The sequence below is a fragment of the Takifugu rubripes genome, unplaced genomic scaffold, assembly GCF_901000725.2.
Source record: "Takifugu rubripes unplaced genomic scaffold, fTakRub1.2, whole genome shotgun sequence".
Taxonomy (NCBI): Eukaryota; Metazoa; Chordata; class Actinopteri; order Tetraodontiformes; family Tetraodontidae; genus Takifugu; species Takifugu rubripes.
The window spans coordinates 2057-21650 of record NW_021821633.1 but is presented as its reverse complement, the minus strand read 5'-3'; the positions used below and the strand labels follow the sequence as shown (position 1 = coordinate 21650).

At 48.8% G+C, this 19594-nt stretch overlaps 1 long non-coding RNA gene across 1 annotated transcript; it reads right to left on the bottom strand.

Moving 5' to 3' along the window:
* Window positions 1-16399: 16399 nt before the first annotated feature.
* Window positions 16400-19114, bottom strand: LOC115248346 (uncharacterized). The gene is made up of 4 exons (XR_003887247.1): window positions 19081-19114; window positions 17435-17602; window positions 16731-16832; window positions 16400-16459 (listed from the first exon to the last, which is right to left on the bottom strand). It is a non-coding gene; the product is annotated as an uncharacterized lncRNA (long non-coding RNA).
* Between the last annotated feature and the right edge of the window lie 480 nt (window positions 19115-19594).

Below are 19594 nucleotides of genomic sequence, written 5' to 3'. Positions count from 1 at the left end.
CTGGTCTCTGGTGGCCCTGGTCTCTGGTGGCCCTGGTCTCTGGTGGCCCTGGTTTCTGGTGGCCCCGTCTCTGGTGGCTCTGGTCTCTGGTGGCCCTGGTCTCTGGTGGCCCTGGTCTCTGGTGGCCCTAGTCTCTGGTGGCCCCGTCTCTGGTGGCCCTGGTCTCTGGTGGCCCCGTCTCTGGTGGCCCTGGTCTCTGGTGGCCCTAGTCTCTGGTGGCCCCGTCTCTGGTGGCCCTGGTCTCTGGTGGCCCCGTCTCTGGTGGCCCTGGTCTCTGGTGGCCCTGGTCTCTGGTGGCCCCGTCTCTGGTGGCCCTGGTTTCTGGTGTCCCCGTCTCTGGTGGCTCTGGTCTCTGGTGGCCCCGTCTCTGGTGGCTCTGGTCTCTGGTGGCCCTGGTCTCTGGTGGCCCTGGTCTCTGGTGGCCCCGTCTCTGGTGGCCCTGGTCTCTGGTGGCCCCGTCTCTGGTGGCCCTGGTCTCTGGTGGCTCTGGTCTCTGGTGGCCCTGGTCTCTGGTGGCCCCGTCTCTGGTGGCCCTGGTCTCTGGTGGCCCCGTCTCTGGTGGCCCTGGTCTCTGGTGGCTCTGGTCTCTGGTGGCCCTGGTCTCTGGTGGCCCTAGTCTCTGGTGGCCCCATCTCTGGTGGCCCTGGTCTCTGGTGGCCCCGTCTCTGGTGGCCCTGGTCTCTGGTGGCCCTGGTCTCTGGTGGCCCTGGTCTCTGGTGGCCCCGTCTCTGGTGGCCCTGGTTTCTGGTGGCCCCGTCTCTGGTGGCCCTGGTCTCTGGTGGCCCCGTCTCTGGTGGCCCTGGTCTCTGGTGGCCCCGTCTCTGGTCGCCCTGGTCTCTGGTGGCCCTGGTCTCTGGTGGCCCTGGTCTCTGGTCGCCCCGTCTCTGGTGGCCCTGGTCTCTGGTGGCCCTGGTCTCTGGTGGCCCCGTCTCTGGTGGCCCTGGTCTCTGGTGGCCCTGGTCTCTGGTGGCCCTGGTCTCTGGTGGCCCCGTCTCTGGTGGCCCTGGTCTCTGGTGGCCCTGGTCTCTGGTGGCCCTGGTGCACATGCAGCTAAACCTTCCAACCGTGCAGACGAGCCTTCCTGGCCTGGAATATTGATCTAGTCATGGATTTGAGGCACTCGTTGAGTGTTTTCTGTTTTTATTTTAATATTATTTAACATATTCAGCACCTTCAGGTTGTTTTCTCTAAACGTGGTTTATGCTCTAGATCAGGACTCGATCGCAGGTAAATGTTGTCGGTCAGCGTTGCTTCCTGTTCATTCCTACCTCCAGACGTCTCCACCTAATTAGGTTTAGCAGGAGGTAGAGGAGGAACCATGGAGATCACTTAATGAGCCCCTTCATATTCCTGAATATATTTAACAAACAGGTTTGTTCACTGGAACAAACACCATCATAAACATTCACTGGCTCCTTGGTGAATCCCACTCATGACCTGACCTGAAGAAGCCCCTGTAGAAGCCTAAACATATATATCCATATATCTCTACATATATGCAAACATCTATATTTATATTTGTAATGTGGTTTTCCGACCCGCAGTTCCCATCATTCCAAGCTACCTGTACAGTCTGGACCAATCCAAAGTCTTGGTCTTGAAGAACAGCACAGAGCCCCAGGAGGCTTCATCTGGAGCCTTCCAAACCATCGTGTCCTTATACGACCACACTGTGAAGACCGTGGGCTCCAACGCCACCAGCAGGCCTACGGAGCTGGTCCCAGCACGCCCCCCTGGGACGGAGCTTCCTGGGAACGCCACCTGCCCGGAATCCACCAGCATGCTGAGCAACGAGAACGTTAAGGTGGGGATGATGTTTGCCTCCAAGGCCACCGTGCAGCTCATCACCAACCCCTTCATCGGGCCGCTCACGAACAGGTACTGCACCTCCTCACAGCTCCTCGCACCTCCTCACAGCTCCTCACAGCTCCTGGACCTCCTCACACCTCCTCGTACCTCCTCACACCTCCTCGCAGCTCCTCACACCTCCTCACAGCTCCTCACACCTCCACACACCTCCTCACAGCTCCTCACACCTCCACACACCTCCTCACAGCTCCTCACACCTCCTCACAGCTCCTCACACCTCCTGCACCTCCTCACACCTCCTCACAGCTCCTCGCACCTCCTCACAGCTCCTCACACCTCCTCACAGCTCCTCACACCTCCTGCACACCTCCTCACACCTCCTGCACACCTCCTCACATCTCCTTACACCTCCTCACACCTCTTGCACACCTCCTCACACCTCCTGCACACCTCCTCACACCTCCTGCACACCTCCTGCACACCTCCTCACACCTCCTGCACACCTCCTCACACCTCCTGCACATCTCCATAAACCTCCTCACACCTCCTGCACATCTCCTTACACCTCCTCACACCTCCTGCACACCTCCTCACACCTCCTCACACCTCCTGCACATCTCCATACACCTCCTCACACCTCCTGCACACCTCCCCACACCTCCTCACACCTCCTGCACATCTCCATACACCTCCTCACACCTCCTGCACATCTCCTCACACCTCCTCACACCTCCTGCACATCTCCGCACACCTCCTCACACCTCCTGCACACCTCCTCACACCTCCTCACATCTCCTCACACCTCCTGCACACCTCCTGCACACCTCCTGCACACCTCCTCACATCTCCTTACACCTCCTCACATCTCCTCACACCTCCTGCACACCTCCTCACACCTCCTCACACCTCCTGCACACCTCCTGCACACCTCCTCACATCTCCTTACACCTCCTCACATCTCCTCACACCTCCTCACACCTCCTGCACACCTCCTGCACACCTCCTCACATCTCCTTACACCTCCTCACATCTCCTCACACCTCCTGCACACCTCCTCACACCTCCTGCACACCTCCTCACACCTCCTGCACACCTCCTCACATCTCCTTACACCTCCTGTACACCTCCTCACACCTCCTCACACCTCCTCACACCTCCTCCTAAAGCTCCTCTTGCAGATGTCCTTCTGGAAGACATGTTGACAGGTCACCTGTTTCCCTGCTGTGATGCTCTGCAGCAGTGGGGGCTGCCTGTGTCCACAACACACTCCTGGAATATCAGATGCTAAACCCAACCACAGACGGACCTTCCAGCTCTTCTTGTATACGTACTTGTATCTTTGTGAGGACTTTTGTAGACGTAATGCATTACTCAGCTCCTAACTCCACCCATCCCACCTACGTCCTGACCCCTAACCCTGACCTAAACCCAGTTCTAACCTCGACCAGGTCTGAACCCTGGGGGCCAGCCAGAATGTCCTCACTTTGCTAGTAGAATCTGCTGATGTACAAGAACACACACACAGATGAAGACGTGAGGGGGGACGTGTCCTCCTTCATGAACGTGTGTTCGTATAGAAGCCTGTTTGTTGGGGGATCAGGAGCTCTGCTGGCCTCAGCTTGGAGAGGGTTGATAGACCCTCTGGAGCTGCTGGACTGGGAGAACATAATGAGGAGTTGAGGAGAGACGTGATGAACGCTCCCAGCTGCCAGTCAGGCTGTGTCCACACAGCTGGAGCTGCCCACTGTAGGTGGTGCAGCACGCCAACGTTAGCTAAAGAAGCTAAAAATACCCGCTGCAGCTGTGGCGCTGGCCCAGAACAGTCTGGGTCTCTGACAGGGAGACCAAAGACCACATGGCACCTGCTGAACTTCACTGCACATTTCAGCCAAACCTTCCAGCTGTTGATGGTCCCAGTGCTGCTCAGCCCGGTTGGTTCCTGTAGACGCTGAGCTCAGCGGTCAGCTGGGGCGCCACCGGAGCGTCTGAGGCGCCCCCCCCCCCCCCGACCCCAGATGTAACTGGGAGCTCTGGGAGCTGTGGGAGGTGGTGCTGAAGCTTCATGGCTGGGTCTGGGTGGTCTTCAGCAGGCCTGGAGGGTCCAGCCAGCGAGGTTTGACCTTTTTCCGTGAGATCGCTTGCTGGTTTTTTTGCTGGTTGTGTGTGTGTGTGTGTGTGTGTGTGTGTGTGTGTGTGTGTGTGTGTGTGTGTGTGTGTGTGTGTGTGTGTGTGTGTGTGTGTGCTGCTTTGAGAGGGAACATACTGAAGGACTCGGTCATTCTTCCCTTTTTTTGAACAGTTTATTGTCACACTGGTGCTCAGAAGGTCCATGTTCCGGAGCACCAGAAGGCATGTTTGTGTCTGCCGTTACCGTGGAGACGGCTACAGAGACGCGGCCTCCCTCACTTGAGTTGACAGACCTTCAGGCATCTGTCCTCCTCGTCCACTCTGACGCCCCCTAACTCAGCCTGCTTTGGAGCATGTTTCCTATTTCCTGTCGGTGGAGGTTTGGTACCTGCGGCTCTGCTGCTGTGGGTCAACCTTCTGGAATCAGAGCCCCTCAGCAGCGAGGCAGGATTTCCTGTTTGAGATGGCGCTCACATATGCTCTAATTGAATCCCATTACTGCTTCTTAGTCACCTTTCTCCTGACAGAGGACAACACAAGGCCAGTCAAGCATGTGAGGAGAACATGACAGAACATGACATGCTCATCCTGTCTTTTTATGGGAACAATTAAAGCACTGTTGCGTCTGGGAACAGTCCTGGGTTTCTGTCCGTATGAAATGATGGTGTCAATGGAGTGAATGAGCTGAGATGTTGATGGCAGACATGGGAGTAGTGGTGGAGAGGCATGTATGGTGCAGCGTGGGGGGGGTGAGCGTAGATGTGAGTGTGAGTGGGGGGCAGAGTGTTGGCGAGCATGTGCTTTAACCAATAGTCAGGAGGTGGATGTAGTGCAGGAACGGACAGTCAGGTCAGTGTTCACAGATAGAAGCCGGGACCCCTCATGGTTTGGGTGGAGGCCGTCCCGTTTAAAAAGATGGGGTCTATTTAAAAAGGCAGCAAACTTCAGGAGGAGGGGCTACTGTTGCCCAAGCAGCACCCCTTCAGCCACAGGGGCGGCTGGTGATGACGTCACCGTAGCGAGGTGGGGGAAGCGGGCCCGAGATAATGAGCCGCTTCCCCGTGTCCAGCAGACGGTCCACCAGGGAGATGAAGTCCTGCTTCAGAACCTCCGACTGCTGGAATTTGAGGTCGTTGATGCCGGCCTCCAGGACCAGCGTGGAGGCCGAGGGGTGCTGTGCACTCAGCTGCAGGGCCGAGGATGGAACCTCCGCAACACGGGGGGCACCGGGGTGACAGAAGGTCCGGCCGTCGTGCACCGCCACGTGCCTGACCATTGAGGTCCCGACCACCAGCACCGCGGGGGTGCGCTGCACCTGAGTGGCCACCTCTGACCGTCTGGAGGTGCGGCGGTGGCGGCGAGGAGCCTGGGGATGGTGGCGCCGGGTCGTGGTTGCTCCTGACCAGGATGGTAGCGGGGGGCCAGGTCGAGCGAGCTGACCCTGGTTCCTCGTCTGGTGAGAGCCAGCTGGACGGACAGGACCAGGAGGCGAGCTGGAACAAGCGCCCACGGGAGGGAAGTCCTGCAGGCTTAGGATATCGTACCTGTTATCCAGTGGCAGATACGGGGGCAGAGGAGGGGGAGATGGACGAGCCCCAGCGCCCCTGGCCACCACCGACCAGGGTTCCCTTGGTTTGAGCGGGGTTGAGCTCACTAGGGCTCCTGCTCCGTCCCCAGCGATGAAACCCTGCGACTCCGTGGGCCGGAGGAAGGAGGTGGAGGGAGCCCCTGTGCTGGTTAAGTTGTCAAGTGCGGAGGCATAGTAACCTAAACCATTGTCAGCATTAAGATCTGCCTGTGGCTCCAAATGGCTAATGCTAATAATTGGCTAATCTGGGGAGAGTGCCACAGCTGTGGAAGACGTCCTGCATCGTCCCAGTGCCGAAGACACCGCACCCCAAGGAGCTCAACAGCTACAGGCCGGTGGCTCTGACGTCTCATCTGATGAAGACGCTGGAGAGACTCATCCTCGATCACCTGCGCCCACTGGTGAGCTCCTTCATGGACCCGTTGCAGTTCGCCTACCAGCCGAGCATCGGGGTGGACGACGCCGTCATCTACCTCCTCCACACCTCCCTCACTCACCTGGAGAAGGCTGGAAGCACTGTGAGGATCATGTTTTTTGATTTCTCCAGTGCGTTCAACACCATCCAGCCCAGGCTGCTGGGGGACCAGCTGCAGGTAGCTGGGGTGGATCACCACCTCACAACATGGATCCTGTCAGAAGGGTTCGAGCGCTACTTCCCAGCCACAAAAGATCCATGAACTGCCAAGGAATGGATCCGCGACCCATTCGTCACCAAACCGGGTGAATCCAGCATGTCGATGTGTGAAGAAGATCAACTGCTGGAGATGACGGGGGCCTTAAACGTCTGTTGGAGACATCAACTCTGCCGTTGTGCTGGATTAAAGTCATGGCAGAAACCCCGAGATCGCCACAACAGCACTGAAAACCCTGGTGCCATTGCCCACATGGTATCTGTGGGAAGCAGGGTGTTCTGCAGTGACGGCACCCAAAACCAAGTTACGGAGCAGACTGGACCCAAGTAGCACACTTCGGGTTTCATTGTCCCCCATTAGCCCAAGATGGGACCGTCTCAGGGCTCCCACTGATTCAGTGCTGCTGTGAACAGCGAGCATTTTCATGCACTTTGCTTTTGTGTTGTGTCTTATTTTGAAGGCATGTTTAAACGTTACCATAGTGACCAGAGTGTGTTGCATTGTGTTGGGGCAGAAAGGATGTTGCTCTGTTGTTGGTGCCATGTCACGAGGACGCTGCTAATAACGTTGCACATGATTCCACAGTTCTCCGAGAGTATGGGGTGTCCTCCACTGAAACATACAGTGAGTTGAAGTATCTGGAGCACTCACAGGCCCCAGGTTGGAACGCCACGCCATCAAAGCAACTAACTAGGGATGATTAACTAAGCAACTAACCTTTTACCAATCAGCCAAGACACCAAAACCACACTCATCAATTTGATCCAACCGTTTCTTATTTCGGTTTCAACTGTCCAATACAGGGATCCCTCGCTATATCGCGTTTCATCTTTCGCGGCTTCGCTGCTTCACGGATCTTTTTTGCGAGTCGTTCATTGCAGTTCTCAAATATAATCGAAGGTGGCATATCCGTTTATAAAAATCTTCTTGCTCAGAAAAAGAAAGAGCGGCAACAACTCCCCATAACAATGTTCTTCTCTCGGAGAAAGACTCCTGCTCCTTCAGTAGAAACAGACGCTCCAGCGGAGCGGAGTCAGGACGAAGAGGCACAGCTGGGACTGGAATACGCCAGTGACGATGTTTCCAACCTTGGATTACTAGATTAAAATTATTGTTTTAAACAAATTTTGGGCTTTAAAACAGGTTTTGATTTTTGGTTTCATTCTATACTTCAGTATTGCATTGTAAAATAATTTAAAAAAATAAAGCTGACTACTTCACGGATTTCACTTTTCGCGTATTATTTGTGGAACGCAACTCCCGCGATAAACGAGGGATCACTGTACACTTGTAGATTTAATGAGTTGTTTCTTTCTGTAGGTGCTCAAAAAAGGGTTTTATCATGTTCATAGCAAGCTCTCTGCTACACATGCTCATCACCCTAACAGAAAAGAGTGCTCACTCCCTAACCCTATCCCCTAACTCTAACCCAACCCTAACCCTAACCCTAACCCCTAACTCTAACCCTAACCCTAACCCTAACCCTAACCCAACCCAACCCTAACCCTAACCCTAACCCTAACCCCTAACCCTAACCCCTAACCCCTAACCCAACCCAACCCTAACCCTAACCCTAACCCCTAACCCTAACCCTAACTCTAACCCTAACCCTAACCCTAACCACTAACCCTAACCCTAACCCCTAACCCTAACCCTAACCCCTAACCCTAACCCTAACCCCTAACTCTAACCCTAACCACTAACCCTAACCCTAACCCCTAACCCTAACCCTAACCCCTAACCCTAACCCTAACCCTAACCCTAACTCTAACCCTAACCCTAACCCTAACCCCTAACCCTAACCCAACCCTAACCCCAACCCTAACCCTAACCCCTAACCCTAACCCTAACCCCTAACCCTAACCCTAACCCAACCCTAACCCCAACCCTAACCCTAACCCCTAACCCTAACCCAACCCTAACCCTAACCCCTAACCACTAACCCTAACCCCTAACCCTAACCCTAACCCCTAACCCTAACCCTAACCCCTAACCCCTAACCCTAACCCCTAACCCTAACCTTAACCTCTAACCCTAACCCTAACCCTCACCCTCACCCTAACCCTGACTATGGCAGGTGACCAGAAGACACGATGTGAACCCAGAGGTGAACAGCGTTTTGTGTTCACTCTTTCATTTTAGTTTTGATGATCAGAAGCATTCTGATTCTGGTTCCAGGAGTGTTGGATGGCAAGCATCTCCCACCCACACACACACACACAGATATATGAATTTAGCGATCATTAGAGGGCAGTGCAGTACTTGAGACAGCAGCACTTCCATCTTCCCTTCAACAGGTTCAAACAGTTGTTGGCGTACTTTCACTGCCAGCAGTTTGTGAAGAAAGATCTGCTGTAAGTGAGAAATTATATATTTTTGAGCTAATACAACTTAGAGAAGCCACTTTTGCTGTCGTCGAATAGATCTAGAGCGATAAAGTTCATTTACGAAAATCCACAGACGCGTGCAGGAGGGATGAGGGTTTTACTTAGTTGTGCTAAGAACTAGGAGTTAATAGTCATTTGGTTTGAGGAATGCTATGAGTTTCAACTACACTTGTGATTTTGAGGTGGATTACACCGGCATTGAAGAGGTTTGAGCTGTGTCTGTTTCTTGACCGGGGTTGAACCTGTTGATCAGACATGTTCCTACAAGGTTTTTCAACAACATCAAGCTGCTGTGTACTTAAATTCTATGTGGCTCAGAGTTGATAAATCAGTCCAACTCAGCTGGATTTAATTTTGGTGCTTCCTGTTTCAATGTGTGCGGAGCTCAACTGTAACACTTCCTGCTAACACTTCCTGGTCATTTAAGCTAACATACTCCTCCTCCTGAAGCCAGGTCTCAGTAAGACAGAACAAATCAATGTGATGATCCGCTATCAGGTCGTGCACTGACAGGGATTTACACAAAAGAGATCTAATATTTAATAGTCCACACTTAATTGTGATATTAGTTTCTCCAACTTGTGCTTTAGTATTAATTTTAATAAGATTATGGTGATTGACCGCTCCCCTGCTCTGGTGCCCTGCTTGGTGAACCTTTAACCATGGAACAGAGACTACCTCTATAGTGTTAAATATGTTATTGTTGGTGTGAATATAAAAGAATGAGTGGAGACAGAAGAGAGAATGAGACGTTTTTGGCGCGTGTTGCTCTTGATTTTGTGTTTATTTTTGCAGTAAACTTAAAGGAGGCCTTTTCCCTTTATATTTGATTCCATTTAAGCTGATATTCCATTCTTGACATCTTTAAATTTACAGTATTCATGGGAGTTTTATTTGGTCATTTTGCTTCTTTTTATTTCCTATTTCCCACATTTATTCATAGTTTTTATTAGATTGCAATAAATCCTATAACATTGAACAGACTGACTAAAGTCAAATGAGCTGCGGTTCCCACCGATAGCCGTCATTCTGATGGGTTTTTGCTGGCTGCAGCTGAAATATTCCAATGCTCCATGTCACAGAGACAGTAAATACTAAACCCTAAAGATTCTGAAGGCATGATGTAAAATAGTAACGTATAATACAGACATTTGAAGAGACAATTAAGAGAATGTTTTCATGCTTCTAAGAGTGGCCGAGGAGCCATTTAGAACTTTATAAAGATGCATTGTGTGATACCAGGAACTAATTTAACTTCAAGGCGAAGCTGCTTCTGCTTTGTCGACCATCGACTGATCTCCTGAAAGTCCACCAGCACTTTTTAAAAACTGAATTTCTCATCTATGGACGGAGTAGACGGCAGATGTTTCCACAGATGCTCTTCACCAGTGGTCAGTGAGTGATGCAGCAGATGAGCGGGAGGTGACTGGCTTCAACCAGCTACTGAATCAATGTCTTCAGCCCATAGTGTGGATTCTCTACGAGATCAGACAGCAGCTTCACTCCTGAATCCTTCAGCTGGTTCCCACTCAGGTCCAGTTCTCTGAGATGGGAGGGATTGGACCTCAGCGCCGAGGCCAGAGAGTCACAGCTGATCTCTGATAAGCTGCAGTACCTTAATCTAAATAAAGAAGGGAAACTTTTATAAGGTTATAAGTGAAACCAGTATTCATCTGAAAGGTTAATCAAAGGCATGATCTGTAAATATTTAATTTAGTTACAGCTTAAAAAATGATAGTAATATGTAATTACCACAATTCCAACCTCTCAGGTTTGCACTGTTCCAGAGGAGAATATATATTGTTCTGGCCCTCACTCTTCCCAGGTTCTCCCACCTCTTTCCCTCCCATCTCATCATGGAGATCCATCTCACCTGTGGCTCATCTTTAAAGGCACAACCTGTCTTAGATGACTTCCTGTCTCCCTCACCATCTACCTCCTCGTTGGCTGGTGTCTACCAGGCACCCTCACCTAGTTTTGTCTAATTTTGGTTCCCATCTGTCGGCTTTTTCATTGTCCTTAAATCAATTTATCATGAATAAGTGGTCCCCGTGTGGCCCTCCCTCCTGAAGGAACTGGGCACAACACACACACTCAGAAAGTGTGAGGACCCTCGGATGGAATAATGGACATTTTTGAGAATGGTGTTTACCTCAGAGTTTCCAGTCGGCAGTTTGGAAAGTGGAGAAAACCACAGAGCAGCTTCACTCCTGAATCCTGCACCTGGTTCTTACTCAGGTCCAGTTCTCTGAGATGGGAGGGATTGGACCTCAGCGCCGAGGCCAGAGAGCCACAGCTGATCTCTGATAAATTGCAGTATTCTAATCTGAAAAATGCAGGATGAGGTTATACGGTGCAGGTCTGCATGTTATCTGCGTCAGTACTAAACCTACGTTAGTTCTTAGTTGGGTCAGACCTGAATTCACGATATTACAAGGAATGTTTTTAATGTGGTGCATCACAGCAGTGTTGAGAACAGCCTCACTTCACCATCTTAGCAGCTGGTATATAGGTAGAAAAATGAAGACTGACCTGAGCGTCTCCAGTTTACAGTTTGGACTCTCCAGTCCAGAACAGAGCCGCTTCACTCCTGAATCCTGCAACTTGTTGTCGCTCAGGTCCAGAACCCTCAGATGGGAGTGGTTGGACTTCAGAGCTGAGGCCACAGAATCACAGCTGGTCTCTGATAAACTGCAGCCACTTAGACTAAAATAACAATTATTTTGAGAAAAGACAAATAAAAATCAACATGTACCAGAGCAAAACACAGCTTACAAGCAACAAACCTCTGGTCCTGCACCGGCTTATCTGCCGTATGTTCCTATTTTGGGTTCTTTCAGGGCGGTTGGACAAGATCTACACCGTATGTAAAGTGTGTGTAGGTCAAAATACCTTCCAGGTTTGGGAGACCACATTTCTCAATAGCACTCAACTCTTGTCAGGAGTTGGGACAAAGCGACCCACTCCTGATAGCTTGTGGGCGATGCTGCAGCGACCCTGCAATCCCTACACTCTCTGGTGAAACCAAATCAAAGGTTTTAGACACTGCTGGATGCTGGAAGGGTGGCTATAGTCTGGACGCATCGTTCCCCTGACTGCACATTTCTCCAACAATGATTGGCAGCTGGTGTCACTTGTTCTCCAGATGAGAGAAGGAAAGAGAGCCCCCCCACAGTGTGTTTGATTGCCCCACTGCAAGCTCAATGCTGCCAGAGAACATTGCAGGAGCATCAATTCCCCTCAGGGCATCAACAAGGAGCTCAGGAAAAGGTGCAGCTGCCACCTACTAGAGACAAGCACACTGAGCTGAGATTCAAAGCCCTCTCCTCCCAAGAGAAGAGCTTGTTTGTTGGAGGCTCTTCTGGGCGATACCTGGTGCCACAGCTCCAGCTCAGCCCGTCTCTGGAGCTGAGGTGGAGCTGAGCAAGTTTCATGGTTCTCCACCACTTCCTCTGGCTGAGGACCTTCTCAGCTGGTGGTTTCTGCTCCACCTTCCAAGTTGAGCAGGTGATACTTCTGCATTCCTGCCACCAGTGTCTCTGCAGAAAGAGTCTTCTCTACTGGTTTATATTATATTATAGAAAATTAGGATTTTTGGTTGATGTCTTAGATGTTGTTGACTAAGAGCAGGTTTTTCTTTAATAACACAGAAAGATTCGATGAGAACAGCAAATGTATTATTTTATGAGCTACTTCCACTACTATTATATACACATACTTCCATATTGTCTTAGATTGCAAGCTGCATTTATTGCATCGTTCATAGAAAGTCATATTTGTGAGGAGAAAAACTCCAATAAGGTCATTTTCTTTAATGACCATTACAACAGAAGGAGGCGATGAACAAACAGATTTATATAAAAATGTGTGAAAACGTATGGATGGAAACCTTTTTAAAATGGTTGCATTGTGTAGAATCGGTGTAGAATCAACTTGTTGACTTCTGATTTGGACTCCAATGGAAGTGAGGTGCAACAATTGTGGATGCTGAAAGCTTCAGATCTTCATGAAGGTTTCTGTGGTTGGACTGACCTGCTGCCCCTTTAAGAGGGAGGCAGGTTTGGGCTTCTGGCTGGAATGAAGCCACCTCAGATGAGAATGACTGCAGGCTTTCGGTACCAAGGTTTAACAGGGGGCTCACTTCACACTTGGGCTTTTCTCTTTTTTGGGATGGCTTTTCTCAGGAGAGAAGGGGCATGGCACACTGCAGCAGCTTTCTTTTTGGGGTTTCTAGTTTTCCTTCTGATCTTTAAAAGACAGGAAGAACCATTTTTGATTGGTCTGAATGTTTGGGCGGTTTTGTGGCCAGCCTAAAATAAAACAAGACAAATCTACAACTGATACTTCCTTTCTAGTCATTGATGACCATCCTCACATGGGACAGATTTCCACAACCAATTTAATACTGCAAATCTGTCCTGTGTGGTCTTTTTTCTGAGAACTGTAACACTACGTTTATAACAAAGATCAAACATGTAAACAGTTATTGTCTAACTAGTTACACCTGGGAAAGTACTGGATCATCTCTGACTGACCTGAGCGTCTCCAGCTCACAGAGAGGATCCTGGAGAGCACCACAGAGCTGCTTCACTCCTGAATCCTTCAGCTGGTTCCAACTCAGGTCCAGAACCCTCAGATGGGAGGGATTGGACCTCAGCGCCGAGACCAGAGAGTCACAGCTGATCTCTGATAACCAGCAGCCGCTCAGCCTGGAAAAGGAATAAATGGGGCAAATAAAAACACATTTCTAAATCTGAAAATGAAGAGAAAAGCAGAAAATGTAAAGAAATTTAGAAAAGACCAACAGAGGCCTCCTGACCTGAGCGTCTCCAGTCTGCAGTTTGGATGCATCATTGCAGAAGACAGTAACTTTACGTCGGCATCTGTTGGGCTTTGGTTCCATCTTAAGCTCAGCTCCCGTAGATGAGAAGGGTTTGACGTCATTGCTGAGGCCACAACTTCCCAATCACTCGTTGAAAGAACATCACCAGACAGTCTGTTGTGTATGAAACAAAAATAGTGAGTCAAACTTTGGGATTTCTAATCAACTCATCTGAGAATCTACCTCAACACAAATGTAGCTCATTTCCTGGAAAAGCTAAATTCAACACCGTAGAGCAACAGTTTGAACGACCATCAGATCTGAAATGCATCTGAATTATTCTCAACATTTGTCTTATTTTAGAACAGCTCATAATTACTCAATATTTAAAATGATTGTAGCAAATGGTTTAAAGAAACGTGCATCTTTTTATCTGTCTATCGGCTCTTTGGATATTTTGCATTTCATCCAATGTGTACGATGGTGCGTCAAGTCTTAATTCAGCGATCCGATCGATGACATCAGAGTCTCTGGTTGCATCGATTGCCCTCAGCTTCTGTTCTATCTGCCTGTTTCCCTTCAAATCATTTTCACTGCACCTTTTGTTGCTAGTGATGAAGTTGCCCCCTAACGGGTGTGGAAAGGGTCAAACAACTTTGTGGGTCACATAAAGGCTCCAAACGGAACCGCCACAAAGACCTAAAACACCCATTTAAACCAACGAGGCCGGCTGTTTTTATGTTGAACAAATGAAGCAAAATAGTCACGTGTCATTAGTTAAAATGTGTTTTTCTGTCGTTAGAATACGATGTATACAAACAAACAAAAGTTATTTAATGACATGACAGTAATTTCATGATAGTCAGTTAACTTGTGGCTCCTATTATCCCTGCCTTATGTTGGTTTGTCTGGATTGACCTTTGAACTTATATCCAGCCAGTGTTGAACATTTCTGCATGAATTGTTGTTTTTTTTAATTTATGGACGCTGCAATGGAGATAAAGAATTGAAGGAATGACCACTGGAGGGAGTATTGCTACCTGACATGATCCACTCGCTTGATTTAAACGCCGATGTCCGGCCCCAGAAATCTTTACTTACTCGACCTTCCTGCAGTTCCTCACAGCTGGAATCAGGCGACGTCGTCCCTCATCTGAGGTGTTGTACTGCTGCAGGTTCAGCTCATCCAGAACCTCCTCTGACATCTGCAGCAGGTAGGCCAGAGCTGAACAGTGGATCTCTGACAGTCTCCTCCATGATATCTTCCCTGACTTCAGGACCTCTTGGATCTCCTGATGGACTGACTGATCCTTCATCTCAATCAGACAGTGGAAGATGTTGATGCTTCTGTCTGGGGAGATTCCATAACTGTTCACCTCCTTCAGGTTGTTGAGGACCTTCTGGATGGTTTCTGGGTGGCTGTTCCTCTGATCCAACAGTCTACCCAAGATCCTCTGATTGGACTCCAGAGAGAGACCATGAAGGAAGCGAACAAACAAGTCCAGGTGGCCATTTTCACTTTTGAGAGATTTCATTAGTGCTCTCCTGAGGAAGTCATCAAGAGATGTGACTGGTTCAGAATATTCTAGGAACTGACTTATAACCACTGTGTCTTTCCTGGTGTAACGGTGGAACATGTAGACGGCAGCCAGAAACTCCTGAACGCTCAGATGAACAAAGCAGTAGACTGATTTCTGGAAGATCACACTCTCTCTCTTGAAGATCTCTGTACAAACTCCTGAGTACACCGACACCTCGGAGACGTCCAGTCCACATCGCTCCAGGTCTTCTGAGTAGAACATGATGTTTCCTTTCTCCAGATGTTCAAACGCCAGCCGACCCAACTTCAGAAGGAGTTCTTTATCAGCCTCAGTCAGTTTCCCTGGTCTCTGCTTTCCTCCATACTTCTGCTTCTTCCTCTTTATCTGAACCCTCAGGAAGTGTGAGTAGAGGTCAGTCAGGGTTTGGGGCAGCTCTCCTCTCTGGTCTCTGGTCATCATGTCCTCCAGAACTATAGCAGTGATCCAGCAGAAAACTGGGATCAGACACATGATGTGGAGGCTCCTGGAGGCCTTGATGTGTGAGATGATTCTCTTGGACAGATCTTCATCACTGAACCTCCTCCTGAAGTACTCCTCCTTCTGGGAGTCAGTGAAGCCTCGTACTTCTGTGATCCTGTCAACACACGAGGGAGGAATCTGATAGGCTGCTGCAGGTCTGGAGGTGATCCAGATGAGAGCTGAGGGAAGCAGGTTCCCCTGGATGAGGTTCACCAGGAGCAGGTCAACGGACGATACTTGTGTGACATCAGAGATGAGCTGATGCTTGTTGAAACCCAGTGAAAATCTGCTTTCATCCAGGCCATCAAAGATGAACAGAAGTCTCCAGACAGTCAGATCTTCTGCTCTGATCTTCTGTAATGTTGGATGGAAAACATGAAGCAGTGAGAGAAGACTGTGCTGCTCATCTCTGATCAAGTTCAGCTCCCTGCATGAGAGCGGAAGCACCAGACTGATGTCTTGGTTCTCCAAACCTTCTGCCCAGTCCAGACTGAACTTCTGCACTGAGAAGGTTTTTCCAACGCCGGCGACACCGTTGGTCAGAACCACTCTGATGTGTCTCTGTTGCTCAGATAAGACTTTGAAGATGTCCTGGCACTTGATTGGAGTGTCCTGGATGTTCTTCTTGGAGGTTCTCTCAAGCTGTCTCACCTCATGTTGTGTGTCCACCTCCTCACTTTGTCCCTCAGTGATGTAGAGCTCAGTGTAGATCTTGTTCAGCAGGGTTCCACTTCCTGCTTCATGAGTTCCTTCAGTCACATGTTCACATCTTCTCTTCAGACTCATCTTATGACCTTCTATCACCTCCTGCAGATCACTTCCTGAACATAAGTAAACCAATGATTTCCATCTGTCATAAATCATCAACACAACTCCAAATTCATGACATCACAAATTAAATCTCATATTGAACAGTTTTACTTTGTTTGGGCTTCATTTCAGCATCTCCAGATCTGCTTCCAGATTGTGAACAAGAGGACTCTCCTGGTGGAGCTGACTGGTCCCAGTTTGATAGGATGTGCTCCCCCCTCTCACTATGAAACACATCTCTATTAGTCCTTTGATTTATAGGATGAAAGAACCTGATCAAGACTCAATATTGTTCCAGCATTTATGTCTGAATTCATCTTTCAGTTTAAAACCTGATTCTTGTTTCTAATCAACAATATTCACATTAAGTCTGTAACTATATGACTGTCTGAGGTTTAAGTGTTAAACATCTCCAATAATAAACTCACAACCTGCTGCTGTTAATGTGACTAACAGCTGCCACACAAACACATCATCACGCTTTAGTTTTCTTACATTTCCTCTGAACTTCTGAAGGTTACTGGTGAATCTTTGGACATGTCACTCTTCAGGGACACACAGCTGGGCACTGTGGACTCTGCTCTGTCCTCGTCCATCCTGAGGAAACATCAGAAATAGTGATGAGACTGTGATGAAGGTAAATAATCTGGAGAGGTTGGAGTTAAATAATCCCAATTCACTGCATTTTTATCAAACAGGAACATTTCTAATCCATTCTGGATAACAACTGAATCAATAAATCAATGATGTCTCTGTATCATTTTCATGTTTTCAGAGTTTAAGCTGCTTTTTTAACTGTTCCCTGCAGTGAGAAAAGAACTGGCCCCTTTTCCAGCCCCTCATCCTGCAGCACTGAATGTGCTCTAAAGTTCTTTCCAGAGCAAACGTCTCTGCACTTGCAGCAACATGTTGTAGTCATGGATCCGTGAGGAGAACCGGATACAGGAAACGCCCCCACTTTGATCCCAAAACCCAACTGGTGGCCAACGGTGGTCCGGCAATGACGGGGACGCTGGTTCATCGGGCCCACAACACTGGTTTTCTACAGGCCAACATGGTGAAAGGACTGTGCACCGTTTCATTTTAAAGAGCTGATGAATTTCATTTTTCACGATAGTAGAGGCTAATACCTACAAAATGATGTTTTGTATGGTTGTGAAATGTTCTAAGGCAGAGTTATGTGGTTCAGAAAACCTTACTTTAAAGGTGAGCCTTGAGGTCCAATACCGAAGTTTAAAGGTTCCCCTTTGGACCAGTCGCTCTTCATAGACACACAGCTGGGCACTGTGGACTCTGCTCTCTCTTCCTCTTCCATCACATATTCGCTCATTTTTAAATGTGAGTCTAAACGGTTAAGCAGGAACAGTCTGCTGACACAGAAAAGAAGATTAAAGAACATGATTCTCAGCATGAAGACAAGCAGAGGTCTGTCCAATGACGTATTGTCGGCTCATTCACATCCAAATCTATTATATGATGTCACCCTGTACATCATACAGGCCACATATATATTGGAAAAAAGTTTTGGGACATCTTAAAAGTTTACACCATGTTAAATATAAAATAGTTGTCGAAAAAATGTTTCTCCTGGGTGTTTCAGAAGGTGCGGTGGCATCAGACGGACGCACACAAATACAAATGAAATCATTTTTTATCTGGTTATGGTTTACAAGAAAACCTAAATTCTTTCAAGATGTCAGTTCTCAACATTAAGTTCAACAAATAAGATGAGAATGCATTCAAAACTAAACAGAAATACGTCATCACATCATCAAAGTGGGTCAAATGCAGCATCATCTTCTGTCATCTCAGACAGGATTCCAAGAAGAGGATCTTCATTTTCAACAACGCACCTTGACATCTCATCATGGCTCGTCTGTCAGATTACAAGCAGCTTTTTTGATCAGGCGCATCATGTTTCTCATGAACACATGATGGTGCTGGAAAAAACATTTGCAGCCTGACCTAGAGGTCAAAACTCTGCATGGCGTGCACAGCTACTAGTTGCAGCTGGTGGTTGTGGCGGAGGAGATCCCAAACATATCTAGCAAGCTTGTTTTGGAGCAGAGCTTGTCCACCACCTCTGACCCACTCATCACAGAAGTCCCACCATATCCATGGCCAGGTGTGTTGGCAGCATTGGAGCCAGCCTCAGGAAAAAGGTGTGTCAATATCTCAGAAGTGATGATCAAGTTGCCACGACCCAACAGAAGTCAAGCAACCCAACATGCTGAATAGAATAGATGACACACAGCAAAGGGCAAAAAAACACCCAATTCTGCTCAGACTAATCTGATCTGACCACATGTACAGGACCAAAAATATCAAAACACCATGGGTTTAGGTTTCCTTTTGTTTTCTTGACTGCTTCATTCAAAACAGAACACATTTCATAAATCCATAATAACAAATTCATATTCCACAAAGACCCAGTTGTTAAAACAATAAAATGGAATGCCTTGATCTCTCCCTCTTTCCATACTCTCCTTTTTTAAATAAAGGATTGATTGTCCCCCTGGTGGAGGGACAAAGAGAGGAGGCTAAAACTGTCGCGTTTGTGTCCCTCTTTCCGTGGATTCTTCCACTAACTGGCAAATAATATTTTACTTATTGTGAGTATTAAAATGTGCTTCCTCAACCTCTAAAATGTTGGCTCGGGTTAGCGGAAAACGCAGTTAGAGGAAACACGCTACAAAGTTTGATCATCCGTCAAACATTCCCGTCGACCAGCCGCAATGTGCGTCCGAAACACGCGCACGCTCATTGCGCACACGCAGCTTATTAAGCCGCATCTCGCAGCGGAACATTGATTCGAGACGACAGCAGTGAAAGAACCAAATGCTACCTGAATATTAGAGGTTTTCCATCAGGGCTCGGTCACTCAAGATGGAGCCCGAAGTTGAGAACTTTCACTTTCGCTTCTTCTTCCTCTACACGTCACGTGTTCGTGGTTGGATCGCGTCATATCCAGCACAAGCGCCTCTTCAGAACAATTTGGTCCACGTTTGAACTGAAATACTGGGAAACAACTGGAGTTCGCTGACAGATGTTCGTTTTTGGGTGCGGAATCAAACTGTGTCAACTTTTTGATCTATAGTGGCAGGGCGTGGCCTGCCCTCCGAACAGGTGCCCTATGGAGGTAGTGCCTTAATTGGTGGGTGGGGAGAACAGGTTTATATAAGGCACTGCCTCCAGCTGGCTTTAGTTGTTTCCCCCCTTCGACGGTACGGCGGGGTTGCGGCTTATCTGGGCGGTTCGACCAACAAACTGTTTCACAGCGCGTGCTGTCTGGCAGCGCCAGGAAGGTCGGTGCTTCCTCCCGCCATCCTTCCGCCTAGAGCGCTTTGCCGTGAGGGCGC